This window comes from Notamacropus eugenii, chromosome 2 (assembly GCF_028372415.1).
Source record: "Notamacropus eugenii isolate mMacEug1 chromosome 2, mMacEug1.pri_v2, whole genome shotgun sequence".
In the NCBI taxonomy this organism is placed as follows: Eukaryota; Metazoa; Chordata; class Mammalia; order Diprotodontia; family Macropodidae; genus Notamacropus; species Notamacropus eugenii.
Genome location: NC_092873.1, coordinates 160070146 through 160089620, shown reverse-complemented (window position 1 = coordinate 160089620; position 19475 = coordinate 160070146). Strand labels below are relative to the sequence as shown.

Sequence of the window (19475 nt, the reverse complement as noted above, 5' to 3'; positions counted from 1 at the left end):
CTGCTGCTGTGGGTATTGTCTTGGTGATATAGTTGGTCATAGTTGATCACTGCACAATGTTGCTGTTACTATGTATAATGTGCTCCTGGTTCTGCTCACTTCACTCAGCATCAGTTCATGTAAATCTTTCCAGGTTTTTCTGAAGTCTTCCTGCCCATCATTTCTTATAGCGCAATAGTATTCCATCACATCCATATATCACAATAGCGATTCTCCAATTAATGGGCATCCCCTCAATTTCGAATTCTTTGCCACCACAAAAAAGATTCTGTAAATATGTTTGTACACTTGTATCTTAGCTCTTCTTCAGAGTTCCTCATTTGTTATGTGTTGTAGCTCATTCATCACCACCATTAGTCTTTCCATTCCCTTCTAAGTGATATTTATCTTGAGTCCTTTGGAAGTCATGATGTTCTGACATCAACACTTAATGTGCTATATAGATGTCAGTCAATGTCATTATGATTGTTATTGCTGTTGTTGTTAGTACTACACTCTGCATTATGACAACATGTATACACACAATGTTTTAAATGTATCTTTCAGATTTTCATTCCATCTCAGATTCCATCTCCCAATGAAAAGAAATCTTCAAAGAAGTTTACACAATAAGAGCAATACGGTTTTTTGCTTAGTGAAGGACAGTATTTCTATAATTTTTTTAGAATAGAGACTTGGGAGTCATTTAATATATGTATATCCTTTCATTACCTATGTATGTAACCATTGAATTTACATTTATGTAATAGCACAACAACCCAGGGAGGTAGGTGCTATTATTATCCCCATTTTACAGATGAGAAGACTGAGACAACAGAGGGTAAGTGACTTGCCCAAAGTCTCACAGCTAGTAAATATCTGAGACCTGATTTGAATTTAGTTCTTCTTGACTCTAGGCCTGGCACTCTATCCATTGTGCCACCTGTTAATATTAACACACACATATCTGATTTCTGACATGGATTTTTGGTGAAATTTCTTTTCAGCACCTCTATTTACTACTTAGACTCCTGTATCTGCTTCAGACTCCCCTTTGCTTTCCTAATTCCCCTTTTTAATCAGGGTCTTTGAACAATCATTAGGTCAGTTCTTATAGATGACTAAATTCTCACAGCTTATAAATCCCAAAGGACAAGTATGAAAGACCAGCACTAATGTAGACACCATAGCACTACCACACATGAGTCACTATGATATGTATATTTTGGACCAATGTCATTTCAACTGCCATACATATTTCACGGTGTCAAGTTTTGCCTGTATTCTTACTCGATTTGGCACTGGTTTGATGGGAAGGAGGCATTAGGGAGGCAGGGACTCAGGAAAGACCTATGCCTGAAATTCTCTTAGAGCTTTGTCTTTTTAGATGCTAAATTTCAAATCTCTCTAGGAAGGGAAATACTTTATGCAATTGATACTCCCACCTCATTTCTGGAATGACTCTTTCTTGGACAATATCTGGTTTTAGGGGAATCAGACTTCTAGAGATGTTATATTTTAAAGTTCTCTTTCAGAAAGTTATATTTTAGACTCTTTAGGACACATAATACAATCATATGACTTCTCTGGTATAATGTGATTGCAAAAGTAGTTCCAGAGTTAAACAACTCTGAAATCTGCTCCTTTGAGCTATTATCAGTCATTTATACCTCTGTGTAACAAGTGTAATAAATGGTCTATGTTATATCATCCAGGTCAATGTGACTAGATTGAAGGATAACAGATGTAGCCCAAGTGCTACACCTGCACCCACAGAGTAGAAAACAACCCAAAGAAAGGTTTTTGATATATTAGGTCGATCCTTTGAAAGAGAATCTTTGGGGCACCATAGACAAGAATCACACAGGAGAAGTCATGTATGGCTTGTGATCTGAGTTGATAATAATATTGGCTGAATTTTACATAAGGTTTTTAATATTTGTAAAGCATTTTACACATGTGATATGATGAATAAAGAACCACCTATGGAGCCAGAAAGACAGAACTGGATTCAAGTTCTGCCCCTGATGCATATTGGCTGTGTGACTTTGGGAAAGCCACTTAATTGCTCAATGCTCTAGGTAACTCTCCAAGGGGCAGAGAAGGTACCAACCAGCATTAGTAGAAGGAATTTCCTCATTTGGAAATATCCTATACTAATGAAATCATAGGTCTAGATCCAGTCCTGGTCCCTAACATAAATTATCTCATCCGATTCTCAGTCTAACACTGTGATGATTGTAACTCCCATTTTGTAGATGAGGAAATGGAGATAGTTATGTGCAGTGTTTTATAAACTTCACATTTAATATTGTGGCTTATCCCTCAATCAATGCAAAGGCTCAGTGAAGCTATCTGATCTGTCCAGGGACACACAGCTTAGTAAAATGCTGAAGCTACTCTCTGAATTTAGGTCTTCCTTACTCCAAGTCTAACAATCAAACCATATCCTGTTTCCATCCCAGCCCCCAGCCATCAATGAGGAGGGAAATAATTGTGGAAAAGGGGACTACCTGGCTCATCACCACCACAAAATGCTGACTAATTGCCACTAATAGGCAGATAGACACAGGATCCTTGGGAGTTGCAATATTCCCTAGTCCCCTATATTACCATTTTTGCTTCTAACCTAGCCCTTACAGCTATCATCTGGGAAAGCAACTTCTGTGAAAAAAGGCACAGTCATCCCCACCAATAGCTAATCAACTGCCATGCACACAGGATGGTAATAAGCCAACCTAGCTGAAGCAGAAAGGCACCCTGAGGCTAGAGAGGAGGCAGAATGTGCTAAGTGAGTCAAACTACCACCACCACCTTAACTACCACTTCCTTTTAGACTCTGATGAAGGCAGCCTAGGACCTTCAATGCAAGAGCACTGGGATGAGTGACATTTAATAATGACATTAAAGAAAAGGCTTTACCATCTGTTTTGCTGCTGCACCCTAAGGACTATGGGACTCTTCTATCAGACCACAGGTAAAACCTTTAATATGTGTTGTCTCTACCTTTAGAATGTAAACTCTTTGTTTACAGGGGCTCTCTGGCTTTTCTATTTGTATTCCTAGCACTTAGCATCATGCTTTGTACATAGAAAGTGCCTATTAAATGCTTCATTCATTCATTCATTCATTCATTCATTCATCATTCATTTGTCCCAAGCCACCACTAACTCCACGATGCGCAAAAATGAAATCATAGATCTACTGAAATGAAGGCTATGAGGGGAGGTTTTCATAGGGTTGAGAGGGAAGAGAAAAGATAGTTTCTAAAAGTAAAGAACATTAAAAAAAAATCCAAAACAAAACTATTTGTTTTATTATTCAGTCTGTGTTTGGTCCCCAAAAGATAAAAACTATATTGAAAAGATGAACTTTTACTGCAAATGTCTTATCATCTTGTAATGGTAATTTAAGGTTAGTGGTGGATGGGAAAAAGAATTAAAGATTTTCCCCATCCATTAATAGGCCTCAATACCTTTTGTTAATTTTTATTGGGGCACTGGGTCAGAGAGTCATGCCCTTTGACTCTGAAAAGTGTAAAAATACTCTGAGGTGAGGTTTTACGTTAGGGCTTAGTTTTTGGAAGAGGGTTTGTGTGCCAGATGAGATGCTGGGTAATCACCGCCTCCCCTCCCCCGGCTTTGAACACCCAGATGTTGGAGCTTCTCTCTCTGATAACTATGTATATATATATGGTCAGACAGTTGGATCTGTCTGTTGATCTGTGATGTATGTATTGCTTATGGTCAGACAGTTGGAAGCCCTATCTGTTGATCTTTGTTTTTCTGTTTGTATTTTCCCATGAAGTTCAGAGTGCTGACTTTTTCCCCTGAACTAAGTGAATGAAACATGTGCTTGATTAAAGTAGATTGTTGACCCCTCAAAAGTTGCTTTCCTTTTAAAAAAGCAGATCTAAGAACCTGTACAGCAGGCCCTCCTGTGTATGCTGGGATCCTTGCTGTTACACTTTTGGGCTACCACTGAGGGACTTGACTCTCAAATCTTTGGGATACTGCCTTCCCCTTTGCTACATTACCTTGCCTTATAGTCAGTCTTTGAGTGCTATGCACACTTGGGCAATTTTTCTTGAATGTAACAAATACTGTAACAAGCACTAGGCCATATGAGGGTTCAGCTACACATTGATAGGCAGTTACATATACACATATAGGAGGTCTGTTTCATGTGTTGTTCTGTCTGAAGAATTTACCTCCTTGGGGTCAGAATGCTGATGAGCTTTTCTTTTCTTGAGGTCAGCTAGGCCTTGACCAGTAGACACTATCTATTGCCAGTACTGTATTAGACACCTTTCTAGCTTTGTAAGTAATTGTACTCTATTGGTATAGTTTTTGAGAGCCCAGGGTCACACTCACCCATTAGACATTAGAGTGGAGATAGCTATTACAATCTTCTGTCAATGGACAGAATTCAATTTTGTCCTGCTTAGGAGAAAACCTTCTTTAGGATTTATTTAGCAAACCCCTGACTCCAGAGAAATCCACATTTTCTCTCTAGGGCCTGTCTGCTTTTATCACTGATGCAAGATATGTTCTCTTCCTTCAGAGAGTTAAAAACAATTCTATTTTTTTCTTCACTTTCAACTATTAACTCTATTTTGAATTTTCCTTGACTCTCTCCTATTCTCAGGACCCAACACCACTGTTTCTCCTATACGTCTATTACTAGTCAACCCTTAGCAATTGGCTTTTTAGTTCTAAATATATAGTATTTTAATATGGAAACCCTAAAGGTACTAGGGTGATTGTCAAGAATCAGAGAATCTTAGAATTGGAAGAACCATTGGAGATCATCTAGTCTAAGATTCCTCTCATCTGGAGGTCCTTTGACAGAATCTCTTGGGATGTAATGGGAAGACATTCACCTCTGCACAGATGGGAAAAAAGCCCAATAAGATCAAGACTATAAGTAAGAAGAAAAAAAAAACAAGGAGACAAGTTCTTCTATTGGAGGAAATTGGCAGAACAAAGCTCAAAGGACATTGATGTTTTCTTAGGGGATAATGATGCTTTTGTAAAAACCAGAACTACTTCTGAAAAGAATTATAATGAAGGAAAGAGCAACAATTCAAGGAAATTGGAGAAAGCATTGCACTTAACCACTAGATTTCTGGATTTCAAAGACTCAAGGGACTTCTTGTTTGATATTCATTCAACAAATAATTAGAACCTAGTTGGCACTGAGCTAGGCATTTCAAGGACTATAAATAAGAAAATGCATTATTCTTCATGGAGCTAGTAAGAAAATGAACTGGACCTGTAACTATTCTCCCATATGAGGAAATCCTCTCTACCAAAGCAGGTCAGTACCTTATTTGAGATTTATAGTCTCAGAGAGTAGGCTAGAGCATTGAACTTAATCTTAGTGCATGAAGAGGACAGATGCAAGAGATGTTTTGGTGGTAGAAAGAGCAAGAGTTGGATTGGCTCCGTATTCACATGTATGAGGGAGAGAGAGAAGTCAAAGGGGGTTGCTATAAGCATGAGGAACTGACCGGAGAATAATGGGGCTATTGTCAGGAATAGGAAAGTCAGGAAAAAGGTTAGGTTGGGAGGAAAGATGAGTTGCATTTTGGACATATTGTATTTCAGATGCTTATGACCTTTTGTTAATGTCTGGACCTATAATTTTTGAGTCATTATTAGCCAGGATTTGAATTCGGGTCTTTCTAACTCAAAAACTGACCTGGCTTTTATTGTTCCTTTTGTCCTTTAATCCACAAAAGCACTGTACCTCTCATGACCTGAGAAAACATCCAGGGTCCATTTGACAGTGCTGATCTAGAGCTTAAGAGAGAAATCAGGGGTACACACACACACACACACACACACACACACACACACACACACACATTTGATAGCATGTATTTGATAGTCAACTGCACTGAGGTGATAGTTGAAACCAGGGAAATGATGATGATCACATAACAGGTGAATACAGAGAAAAAAGAGAGCTGACCCTAGAACTCAAAGTAACACAAGCATTTAAGGGGCTGAAATAACATGAAGATTCAGGGAAAGGATCAAAGAAGGACTGGGTCTGAAAGACTGAGCTCAAACAAGAAAGGAACATACCTTGGAAGCCAAGAGAAAATATAAAGGAGGAGGTGGTACAACATCTAATGCATCAGAAGCCAGAGAAGCAAACAGAAATAACCACTGAATTTTTTGATTAGAAGGTCACTGGTGATATCTGAGGTACTAGTTTCCATAGAAAAGTATCGGAAGACAGATTGTATGGGGTTTAGACATGAACAGAGAGGTAAGGAAGTAGAGACTGGGAGTGAGGATTATTTTTTTTTAAGAAGTTAAGTACTGAAGATAAATATGTAAGTAAATAAATAATGAATAACAATAACATATGTATCCAGTGCTTTAATAAAAGGTTGATAAAGCACTGTGGGGCAGCTAGGTGGTGCAATGCATAGAGTACCAGTGAAAGAATGAGTTCAAATCTCAGACACTTGACCCTCACTAGCTGTGTGACCTTGGCCAAGTCACTTAACCCCAATTGTCTCATCCTGGGTCATCTCCAGTCATCCTGATGAATATCTGGTCACTGGATTCAGATGGCTCTGGAGGAGAAGTGAGGCTGGTGACCTGCATAGCCCTCCGTCACTCAAAACAAAGTCAAGTGCAAGTCATGTTATCATTTCTCTGATGGTATGGTCTTCTTTGGCAACGAAGGATGAACACACACAAGATAAAGCACTACCCTCACATCAGTTCTGTGAGGTAGGCAGTACAATAATGATTCCCATTTTACAGTAGAGGAATCAGAATCTCTGCCAAGTGAATTGCAGATGGTCACATGGCTAGCAGAGCTGAGGAGTTCAAGTTGTTGGGTTTTTTAGGAGGATGACATCTGAGCATGTTCATAGCCAGAGGGGAAAGAATCATTTCAGTAGAAGAAATTGAAGAATTGAATTAAGGGAAAGCAGGGATGAATGGTAGAGCAAAGCTCTAGAAGCAGGGAGGTACAGACTTATGGATATAACGAGGGATAAAAGCTGGAAACAGAGATGCTTCTGAGACAGAAAGGAGGGGGAGATGATAGATGAAGATTTGGAGAAATTCTAAGGTATAAAGGAGTTAAGCTGAAAAAGTCAGGTTAGCTCTCTCTCTATAAAGGAGATAGACTTCTGTAGAAAATTAGTCATTTAGGGATGGAGGATAGGGTCATAGATCTACAGTTGGAAGGAACAAACCTCAGAGTACAATCCCACAATTTTATAGAGGAGGAAACTGACCCAGGAAGGGAAAATGGCTTACCCCAGGTCACTTAGGTAGTAAAGCTCATTAGTTTACAAGCCTCTTGTAGGCAGGCACTGTCTTTTGCCTCCTTTTGTATGTCCAGTGCTTAGCATGGTGCCTGGCACATAGTAGGCAGTTAATAAATACTTATTGATTTCATCGATTCATTGAAGGATCAGAGGTGGGATTTGAACCCAGTTCCTCTAACACCAGAGCCAGTTTTCATTGTATCATGACTGTAGTCTATATATTCATATGTGTATATATATATATATAATGTATATATAATATGTCTGTATATGCATGCATGCACACATGCATACATGTATGACATATCCATGTACATGGATATGTATATATGTACTATATAATGAATACATATATTGTATATATTTATTATATATTTATAGATAAATATATAATATATATATGTATGTATATGTGTATATATTTGTGTGTTTACATACAGAGCATCCTGTTTGATGAGACACAGAGTACCTTAATAAGAGGGACTAAAAACCATTCTGAGAAGTCATCTCCACCTAAGAAGATACCTTGCCTCTAGTGGAAAGCGAATAAGCACATACAGAAAATCCTGGAATAGTAGTTGGTTTTATTGCAGGTCTTTCTGGTTAAAAAAAGCCCTTTTCCAAAAATAAGAAAATTGCCTTTTCCTGGAAGCATCATTGACTCAAGCTGAAAGTAAGGAGAGTTACTGATGACGTACTTGGGTGTATAAACAAAGGCAGACTGTCCTTAACTGTTTAACAATGTGGTAGCCTTCATTTTATTTTATTTATTTTAATTTTTAATTTATGAAATAAAACAAGTATTCCCATAACATAGTATAGTAAAAAAAAAAAAAGATTGCTCATGAAACTGCAGATCTATTACATACAACTTGCTATCCCTTTAAAATATATAATGAAGTTATCATGTAATTTTTTTTCCATTTTAAAGGTATAAGTATGATCAAATCTATTTGAAATATTAAGGAACAAGTATCTCTTGAAAAGGTACACTTGAAGAAGTGCTATAGTTTTATGATATGCTAAAGAAACTGTTGAGACTATAGATGGCTTGCTTTTCTCCATGCAGGATGAGAAATGGCCAGTGGGAGGTCTGCATATCTATAATGATATCTTCCATAGGGATTCAGAGTTTAATCTCTGTTTATCCTTTAACGGTTGTCTGACATTGATGTAGGGGATGGGGGAGATAGACAAAAGATGGAGTCTGAAAGACATTTTATTTACAATAATTAGGAAACTTGGTTGTATGGCAGGACTGGAAAACTTCAGATGTAGCATAATACTTTAATTGGGTGCATTAGTCAAGAATCATGAAATGAAACAAACTTTGAGAGTCACAGATGGTACTTCTTTGAACTATTGGTCATTATTCCTCCCTCCCTCCTAAAAGTTTTTTTTTCTCCTTGTAAAACTTCATAAATTCCTCCCATTTAACTCCTCTGATACACACATCTTTTAGGTGTCCCATCTATTCACTGCTTGTAGTCTCACTAATAACATTAAGAACTAACATTTCTATAGAGCTTTAAAGTTTGTGAGTCATTGTTTCAGGTACATATTGGTATTATCCCCATTTTACAGATGAGGAAACTGAAGCTGAGATAGATTCAGTCATTTGTCCTGGGTTGTACAACTGAAGACAGGATTTGAACTTAGGCCTGCCTGACTCCAAGTCCAGCATTATCCACTGCACCATGTAGCTAATTCTTGATTTGATTCAGCTGCATAGGCACTGGTTTTTGGGATCCATCATGGGCTTTTCTTCTAGTCTTTTATTGTAGAGGTGAGGACATGGGTACAAATGGAAGCTGGTTGGCCTTCTGATCCTGTAATTAGAACTACTGAGATCCGAAGGGTTAGATGAAAGCTTCAAAAGTGAATTTATTACTAGGCCTTTGCTGGTTGTATATATTTCATTCTCCCTCTCTGCCCTGCATCAAAGAAGACACTGTGTTCTATGAGCAAAGCAGTAGCTCAAAAGAAATGTGAGATGTGCAAATTTAGAGACAACTCCACTCCAAGTGCTCATATGGTCTACTCATGCCTGACATGTGGTAGAGCCTTCCAAACTCATATTGGTCTGATCAGTCACAGATGAACACACTGTACATTAACCCTGACAGCAACGTTATTTTTGTCCTCTTCAGTATGAAGGAGAACCATATTTCGTTTAGCATTTCTTACAATAACAACTGTGAAATCATTAAGAAAAGTGTACATTGTGATATAACTGCACATTTGTTATGAACTAGGAAGATGTTATATGCAGCAGAGTGATCTTAGACAAGTCTGCTCTTCAGTTTTTTTATCCATAAATGTGAAGAACGGCTTGTGTAGTCTTATCTCTTAACAGAATTATGACAATCAGAGGTGATAAGAAGCAGAGATTTAGAATTTGGAGGAAACCTTAGAAGGCATTTAGCCTCACTCCCTCATTGTACATAGTTTCAGAGTAACTTGCCTTGGTTTGTACAGGTAATAAGTAGCAAAGGTAAGATTTAATGATTTCAAGTAGACGCTGGATTTCTGTCTGATATGTTGTAGAGGGGATGCTTTTTTAAAAATAGTTTTGATTATGGTCAACGAGATTTATTCTAAGTTTGAAATTTTGTGACGCAGTAGATAGAGTGCTGGGCTTGGAGTCAGGAAATCCTGAGTTGAGATCAAGCCTCAGACATTTACTAGTTGTGCAAGTCACTTAACCCTGGTTGCCTCAGGGTCCTCACATCTGTAAAATGAGAGAGAAGGAAATGGCAAACCACTCCAGTATCTTTGCCAAGAAAACACCAAGTGGGGTCATGAAGAGTTGGATATAACTGAAACAACTGAACAACAAACACTTATGGGTGGTGTAGACATTTATACACTGGACAGCAGGGGACTGGACCAGATTCTCTCTTTTACATTATCAAAGGATCATAGATCTGAAGGTGGAAGGCAGTTCAGGGGACATCTAGTTCAACCCTCTTATTTTAAAAAAGAGGAAATGGAGGTTCAGCTCACACAGGGAGTAGAATTTGAACCCAGGTCCAATAACTCTGGAGGCAGTACTCATAGAACCACAGAGCTAGAACTTGAAAGGGTCTAAGAGATCATTGAGTCCAAACTCCTCATCTTAAAGATGAAGAAAGTAAAGCACAAGCACTTTAAGTGGCTTTTCCAGGGTCACACAGTTTGTAAATGTCTGATGCAGAATTTGAACTCAGGTGTTTCTGACTCTAGATCTAACACTCTATCCATTTTATTATCTAAAGGCTCCTAAGGGAGAAAAATTGTTGACAGAGCCATCTAAAAGGTGAATGGGTTGCCTGAGAACTACTGAGATGCTCACTTCTAGAGATCTTGAAGATTTTCAGGTGTAATGACTAATGAATCTTGGGCATAGGAGTTCCTACTACCTGCCTGGACCCTGCAGCCATTATTAAGGGATCAATCACTGTAACATAGGGCCCCCTTCTTTGGTACCAATAATACCAACTGCTGATCATCTGCCACTGACTGGCAGGCAAACCCAAGAGCTCTGGAGTACCCCATAGACCACTGATCCTGCTTCCAGCCAGTATCCAGGGAAACAGTCCCCAGAGAGATGTGGCTTGGCAACTGTTCTGCAGGTGATATAGCCACAGCTATTGAAGATCCAGAAAAGAAAACTCTTGTCACCAAATTCTTTTGGTGAACATCGGAAACAGATGTGAATTTTATCAACAGCAGTGACATTAAAAAATAGGAAATACTACCTGCTTTGCATTTCATCCTAAGGACCATGGAACCTTTTTATTTGATTTGAAGCTAAAATCTTCTAAATGTAATTAATCTCTCCTATCTAAATGTGAGCTCCTTGAAAGCAAGACATTCCTTTCCTATTTGCATCCCTAGCACTTAGTACCGGGAATGTTTTGCACATACTAAGTGCTCTGCACATAGTAAGCAATCATGCTCAGATATAGGTTCAGTAGTTCTGAGATCCTTTCCACTTTTTAGATTTGCTGATTTAATGACGTCCCTTGCAATCTTTCCTCTGCATATGGGATGAGAGCTGTGGCAAATTCTCCAAGGCTGCAGCCCCATACTGATTATGGAACAACAACTCATGTAATCTGTCTACCTTGATGCACTGAAATTTGCATCCACCTCTCCCTAAATCTCTGAAGATGAAGTGATACACATAACTTTGTGGTCAATACATTTTTGTTCCTCCTTCATGTTGTCGAATGCTATTTGAAGGTGCAGCTTGATTTTACAAAGAGGCTATATATTTTGCTTTAAGTAAAATAGGAAAAGCAAATTTGGTCCCCTCTGATGGATTCATTTTCTGCTCTCACCTTGGTGATGCCAGTGGTCTGAAAAACAGGATTTTCTAAAAGTCTTAGTGCAGTTTTAAGCGATTTAGGATTAGAAATGCACGAAGACTTTTGGAACACCCTATTTAAGGGAGAGAAGAGAAAAGGAGAAGCATTTTCTAATATTTGCAAAATGTGTTTCGAAATGCCTCCATTCATTTAACCCAAATATTTGCTGCCAGGGCATCTTAGGGCTCATAGAATTCTGGTACAACCCCTTCAGTGTCTGGATGAGGGAACATATTTATTTCATCAGGAAAAAAAAACAATCACTACAGAAAAAGATTGTAAATAATCATGGCATGATTCAGTGACTCTATATGAGATATTTCATATGTGATCAGCTAGTGAAGTTGTAGTCAGAGATTCATTCGTACCTAGGGTTTCCCTTTTTATACACTGTTCAAAGAAAGTATATTAGTGATGCCACTGATTCAAAAAAGTCAAAAGTGGCCCTTTATATTTGACATTATGCAAACAACAGCTGCCTGCATTAACAATGACATCTATTTTTCCACGTAGCTCTTCACATGCTCATGTACATGTGAGAATGGGTTGGGAAAGTGAAAAAAAAATCAGATCATTTAGGGAAAGCTGATTACCCCTAAGTATTCTGGCCATTTCTTCTAGTGCTCTGATGAGGAAGACCAATTAATGGGCAGTAGAGAAGTTGAAAGCATCTTAGGATGCAGAAAGCAATGTCCCTTGCAAGTGAGGCAATATTGGATTGTCTTTCAGTATCTAAGCTCCTGCTAGTCCCACTTTCAAGGCCTTGTCATGGTGTAGAGGTGATGCTGAGTTCTCAAAGGCTATATAACAGACAGGTCTTACTAACCTAGAAAAGCTTCAGGTATAGGTGGGTAAAAGAAGCTGTATCTTTCAATTGAAGGAAAGCCTATTTACATTAACCTAGCCAGGACAGAGAAGGCTCATAATTCACCATTACACTGGTCACCAGGTGGTGCATTTTTAGGGACCTAGATACTAATGAAACCATTTACTAACTGAGATTTGGAAGGATAATTCTGACACTGATAAAACTTTTTTTTTTTTTTTTTTTTTGTGGGGGAGAGTAGGAGCATGACTTACTAACTTAGGCACTGGGTTTTCAGTCAGGAAGACCTGGGGTCAAATCCTGCTTCAGTATAACCCTAGGCAAGTGACATGTCATTGTGCCTCGGTTTCCTCATCTGTAAAATGAGGAGGTTGGATTCAAATGGCCACATAAGTTTCTTCCAGTTCTAAATCTATGACTCTACAATAAGTGCATAAAAATACACATAAACATAAAACAACACAATTACTTATAACCATCTACACTTCAATCAAACTTCATCTGCTTGCCTTACTTCAGCTGCAGTGCTGGGTTAGAATAACCTGAACCAAAACAAGTTTCAGTCTTAACTTATGCCCAGATATGCCTTCTTTCTGACCCGGTTCCATCACTTTCCTGCCCAGGTATCTCCATCACCAAGGTCAAATCCTTCCTTCCTTCCTCACTGAGGAATGGATGTAGTGCTCTATGTTAGATGCTTCCTGTATGGGGCTTTTAACCAGCTACGGTTTCTGTATCTTCTCTTGCAGGCTGCCATGAATCATCCCAAGATTTGAGTCTAAGTGTATATCCTGACCCCTCCATCCTTTTTTCTATGCAAAATACCTTAAGTCCTTTTGGAAATAGAGAGGTTACACATTCCAAATAACTAAAATCTGGAATGAATGCCTAAATATCGAATTCCTTGTACAGTCATTATTTATCTATACAATTTATCCATCCATCCACCCATATATGTAGTCACTGAAAGTTAGCTCAGCTTTCACAAGAAAAACTGAATGTTCAGTAACTAATGAGGAGCTGCCAACAAAGAAACACATGCCATTCTAGGGTCCAGGCAGATGGCACAGCTGTCTGGGCACACCGACGCATTCCAGACCAGTGCTTTCAGATGCTCGGGTACCCTTCCCCACCCTTTCCAGGCTCTTTCCCCTCACTATGCTCTGGTTGCGCTTTGGAGAATTGGAGACTTGCCCCCTCCCCTCAGGGGGTATTGCCCCCATCGTCTTGACCCCACAGAGCATTTGCACTGGAGGGCAAGCAGCCTGAATTTCCGACTCTGGGCCCGGGGGGAAAGGACACCTATGCCCAGGGAAGTGGCGCCCTGCTCACCTGGCGGGCCAGAGGACTCCAGATCCCACCGTGTCTTCAGCCAGCTTCTGGCTGCATGCTGAGCGCTTAGCCAACTGCAGGAGGGATAGTGGGGGGCTCCCGAAGGCTCGCTCCAGCTGTCCTGTTTCGTCCCTTTTTTTCCTCTCTAAAAAGAAATAGAGGAGGAGAAGCTCCGCGTCTCACAACTCCTGGCTGCCGGCTCAATGCTGGGAAAATGTCAAGCCTTCTCTTCTCTCGTCTCGCTCCTGGAATCCAGTAACCCCTGGGCTAGGGATGAGGGAGAGACCCGGGCAGAGACAGACAGACAGACAGAGACCCATGCCAAGCCTTCCCAGCTGATAACACTCTGCATGGAGCGCAGCACGTCCGGCCGCAGGAAGCTAGGCTCCAGCAAGTCTCTGCCTGGGTCTTAGTGTGGCGAGGACGAGGAGAAGGAGAAGGAAGGGGAGGAGGACGGAGAGGAGGCGTCCTTTAAACCCACCTCGCAGGTAGCAGCTATTCAGTACCGGCAGCTCGGAAGGGACCAAGAGGTGAAGGGAAGAAGACGGTCCCAAAAGAAGGTGTAAGAGAATGGGGGAATCTGAGCTTAGGGGTTTCTCAAGCTGCTCCAATATTCAGGCTGCAAAAGGAGTACCCCTCACCCCTCCAAAAAACCCCATCCACTCCTTAGCGGTGGGCACCCTCCTGGGCTCCCAGGTGCCGACACTAGAGGGCAGCGATTTCCACTGTATAAGTCCTAAAGCGGGCAAGCGAGGGCTCAGATAGGATCGAGAATAAGGGTAAAGATAAAGATAGGGTTAGGGATGGAGATGGGGATGGGTGAGTTGAGCTCCTCCTCTCTCCTTCCAGCTCTAGCTCTGGACTGGAGGACTGCTCTGAGCTGGTGGCTTGTGGAAGACCTTTCTTCTTCTTGTCGAAGAGAAGGAAAAGGGATGGGGCTGAGGATGAAGTAATAGAAAGGGGGGAGTTATAAGGGGAGGGGATAGAGGGACAATTTGCAGCTTCTAGAGGCTCCTGGCATAGTCCGTGGTGTGGGAGGAGGTAAGTTGCTCAACTCAAAGCTAAAAGTGGTGATTTCCATAAATATGGAGGAGGTGAGGGAAAGAAGGGGTGTGTCTATCTCTCTGAGAGAGTGGACTTTGGAAGTAGGAAAGGTCATTAATGAAGATGGGGAAGACATTTGAATTGATTCTCATGTGGCAGCCCATTTTCCAGAATCAGAGGATCTAAATTTAATTCCCTCTTCCAACCCCTGTGACCTTGAGCAGTCACCACCTCTTTGAGCTTGTCAAATGAGGGCGTTGGATTAGATGGTTTTTCAGGTCCTTTTCAACTCTAGATCTATGATTCTATGGCCAAATTAGAACTGGAAATTAGCTGAGAGGTCATCTAAGAGAACTCTCCATTTTACAGCTATAGTAACCTAGTTCCAGAGAGGTGGTGATTTTCCCGACATCGTACCACTAAAGTTCTCAGAAGGGCAGATTGCTTCTGTGCTAATTTCCTCACCTGTAAAGCAAAGAGATTTGATTAGATGACCTCTTAGGTACCTTCTGACTCCAAGTCTATGACCCTATGACACCTTACAACAGCTCCTGCAGAAATGAATGAAGGGTTACCATACCAGGGTGAAGTGGTAACACCTTTTGACAGGAACTCAAATGATCTGAGTAAAGGACTTCTCACAGCTAGCCCACCATTTCTGAGCCCAGTAGTCCTGAAACTGGAAATTCCAAATCGATTTACATAGACTTCAATTCAGATGCTTTACTTAGCAATTGGCATTCACTTGAACCTGGATTTATTTTATTTTATTCTGTTGTGGAGAGGTAAGTTTGGAGTGGGTGGTGGGAGTCACTACAGAAGCAGAGACACAGCAGCCACAATGTGAAGAATGTAAACCCCAAGAGGCTTCTGTGAAATAGGGAATATTCATTAGATGCCAAACTATTTGCCACTCTCAAGAACAGTGCTATGGCTGTATTGTTAAGGAAGAAATCTTACAGCTTGTTAATTCCAAAGCAGAAATTCATGTTTCTTTAATAACAGTAACACCACAGGGAAAAATAATATCAGTGAACTAGTACTCCATCTCCTAGGCTTCGTGGGTGCCTCTTGAAATTACCAGGTGCTCTGTGGATGCAAAAGATCCCTGTGAGTGAAAGTACAGTTAAATGAGACAAAAAAGAGTGATTCTTCCAGTGCTTGGGCTCTGAGTTGCTTCTCTTGGTTTCATTTCATACTCTAAGGAAATGGGACAGACCAGTAATATAACCTGAAAAGTTGCCACAAGAAAACACAGAAAAAGGTTTTTTTCCCCCCTTATATGTGTAGAATGATCTGTTTCTAGTCCTAGTTCATAAAACCTAGATTTGGAATGGATAGAACAAGAGTGATGTTCTAATTCATCTTGGAAAGAAGGATTCTGTGGTTCATTCAGGACCAGTATTCAAAAAGTTAATACAGTCTGGAAATAATGAAACTGTATAAGGAGGTAAGCCCTTTACCAAGGAGACAGAGGACATAGGACTATATTGTACATCATTTCCCCAAGAAATTGGTCTACTTTAATGAATCAACCAATCAATAAACATTTATTAAAGTGCCTACTATGTGACAGGCGCTGTGTGGTTACTTCAAAGGAAGTTTCCACAAAAAAAAGCTTTGTCCATTAAGGAGTATCATGAAGGTCATTTCAAGGGACTCAGGGGAGTCTGGCCTTATTCAAACTATCTATTATCTTCTGGGTTGTATAATTTTTATAGCTTACCAGTTCTAAAGTAAAGGCAACTCATCATTTGGAGGTTAATTATCCAATTTGTGGGTTATCACTGCCATTTGAATGTCTTTTCATATTCTCCCCTTCTCCTCCCTCTATCATGGTTTTTGGCTATTTTACTATTCTAATAATGAGGGAAGGCAGAGAATAAGATACTGAATGAAATTGGTTTTGTTAGTAGTTAGTAGACGGCTTAGTGACAGAGGACATGGAAATTTTAGCCAAAATGAGATTTTTGTTTCTTTCAAATACCAGTATTCTCTCAGCTTTTGTAGGCTTTGGCCTCTGAGGCCTCAGTCACCTGGAAGATGGTTCTCAGCAAAAGGCCTATTATTCAAACATTCCAATTAGAAACTTGGGGCCAGATTTTTGTATTCACTCTGCTCTCTGACTATCAAAAACCAATTTTCTGCTTCTCCAGTTGCTGAGATTTAGAATCATGGCCTGCCTACATAAAGATCTCATGCCTCTGATTCTTCTCCTCATACCCTCATCCCTAATTACTTCTGTTCTACTTCTCTGCCTAGTTCTCTTTTACCTATCCCTTTCACTGGGTCACCTGAAATCCCTAATTTATGATTGAGTTCTTCCTCGTGTTCTTGAGCTTTTCCCTTTGCACTACTTTCATAAGATCATTAATTTAGAGCCAGAAGAAGTCTAAGAGGCCATTATTCCAACCCTCATATTTTATAGTGGAAACTGTCTGTCAGAAGCTAAGTGACTTAACCAAGGTCATACAGTTGGCATCAGAGGCTGGATTTGAATACAGGTCATCTGACTAGTGCTATCCTCATTGTACCATGTTGTCTTTTCTAATGCAGAATGAGACTTGCCTTTCCCCTTAAAATATCTCATCTTTTACCTCATCTTTATTTAATGCTGGGCATTCCTTCTCTAATGTCCTTTCTTGTCCATGGGTCAGGAAGAAAAATAGGCAGACATTTTGTGATCCACTTCACAATCTTCGCAATCACACTTCTAAATCTTTTCTCTTTCATTATCACTTAGCAATTCCTCTTCCTCAAATAAGAATTCATGCTATCCCATACATCACTCTATCTCCTAGCCTCCAAGTCCTTCTCCCACATCATTCACCATCTTACTCTTTACCCCACCCTCTGACCTCTCTGGTGATTTTGATATTCACATTGACAACTCTTCTAGAGCCATGGTCTCCAATGTCCTCAAGCCTTATTATCAATAGCTGTAGTCTACCACAGGTATCTATAAGGGTTGTCTGATCTTAGACCTCATCCTTACCCAAAACTTCTACATCTTCAAAATTCTGAACCCTAAAGAAGTACTCAAAACCTCCTATGAACTCTTGTCTGCCTTTTCCTCTGCTTCATTCCTCACTACCTTGCTCTTTGACACTTTTGAGTCTTTATTCCCTCTCTGTTCTTTCACTTGATCTGGATACCAGAGTCACTCCTCTCCCTTTTCATTCTTAAATTCATAGGTAATCACTTCAATAAGGCCTTATTTTCCACCTTAGAATTTCTTAGTTTCTAATCTTCCTACTCTTCCTGCACTGTTAATATAAATTCTATATAGTAATTATAATATAATAATAATATAATATAATTATATATTATATAACATAATAATTATAATATATTATATAATATAATTATATAATATATAGATACAATATAATTATATAATAATACAATTTTACATATACATAAATACACATACACACATGTATATCTACATACATGACATATGTACATGTATATGTACATACATACATATACACAGGCACACATCTGTCTATCTTTCTATCTCTCTATCTCTCTATCTATCTATCTGGCATATGCTATTCCAAACACCGGTGGAGTAAGTCATCAAATTGTTCTGACTGGGTCCACTACAGATTCATGCTACTTAACCTTAACTGGGTTTTTCCCACTGTACAGCCACCCATTCATCTCTTTTCTATCACATCCCTAATATCTACTGTTCCAAATCTTCTTCTCTTTCCTCAAACCCCCAACTCTACCCTAAAATTATTTTTTTCTTCAGTAGATGCAAAGATGGGCTATCAGTCATACACTTTCTAATTCCTACTCTCTGCACTTAAAATCTTTCTATGTCCTTACCCATCCTCTTTCTTTCCTTTATTCTCAGGGGATGAGGTGATTCTCCTTCTAACCAAAGTTAACCCCTTCATTGATTCCCTTTAAAAATTCCTTCCTGTCTCTTCTTGGAGAGTGCCCCATAAATCATTCCATTGCTTTTTCTCTCTCCTTTAATCTCATCCCAACTACTGGGTCCTACTCTGCTGGTGCAAATATGCTCATGTCTCATTTACCCTCAAGACAAAAACCAAACAAAAAACATGCAGCCTTGCCTTTTCCCTGTTATCCCCCTGATACCATCCTACATATTTCCTTCTCTTCACTGAAAAACTTCACTGCCTCTATCTTTTCACCATCAGCTCTTTCCTGCTGTCTGGTTTCCAATCTCCACCATTCCTCTGAAACTGCTCTCTCCAGTTTCTCTTTATCATCAGCTCCATTGGCCTTTTCTCTGTCCTCATACACCTTGACGTCTCTGCAGCAGCAAGTAATATTGACCAACTGCTCCTTCTGGATACCCTCTTTTAGCTTCCATGTTTCTGTTCTCTTTCTACCTCCTTCTACCTCTTTGACTGACTGCTTTTCCCAATTTCTTTTCCTGGTTTGTTGTCTTTCTACCTCTAAAGGTGTTTCATAATGCTTTGTCCTCTCTTTTTTCTCTACCAGCTCTTCTTTTCTTCTTGGCTAATTGTCCATTCCTTTCCCCATTACAGTGTGAGCTCCTTGAGGGCACAAATCATATTTTTGCATTTTTTTTTCACTTGGCATATAATAAGCTTTGCTTGGCACATAATAAGCTCTCAATAACTGTTGTTCTATGTCTCAT

At 39.7% G+C, this 19475-nt stretch overlaps 1 long non-coding RNA gene across 1 annotated transcript in view; it reads right to left on the bottom strand.

Moving 5' to 3' along the window:
- The window catches only part of LOC140526501 (uncharacterized), a 91451-nt gene extending 77370 nt beyond the window's left edge, over positions 1 to 14081 (bottom strand). Inside the window, exon 1 of the long non-coding RNA XR_011974402.1 lies at positions 13790 to 14081. This is a non-coding gene — a long non-coding RNA (uncharacterized lncRNA). The remainder of the gene's footprint in view (positions 1 to 13789) is intronic.
- Between the last annotated feature and the right edge of the window lie 5394 nt (positions 14082 to 19475).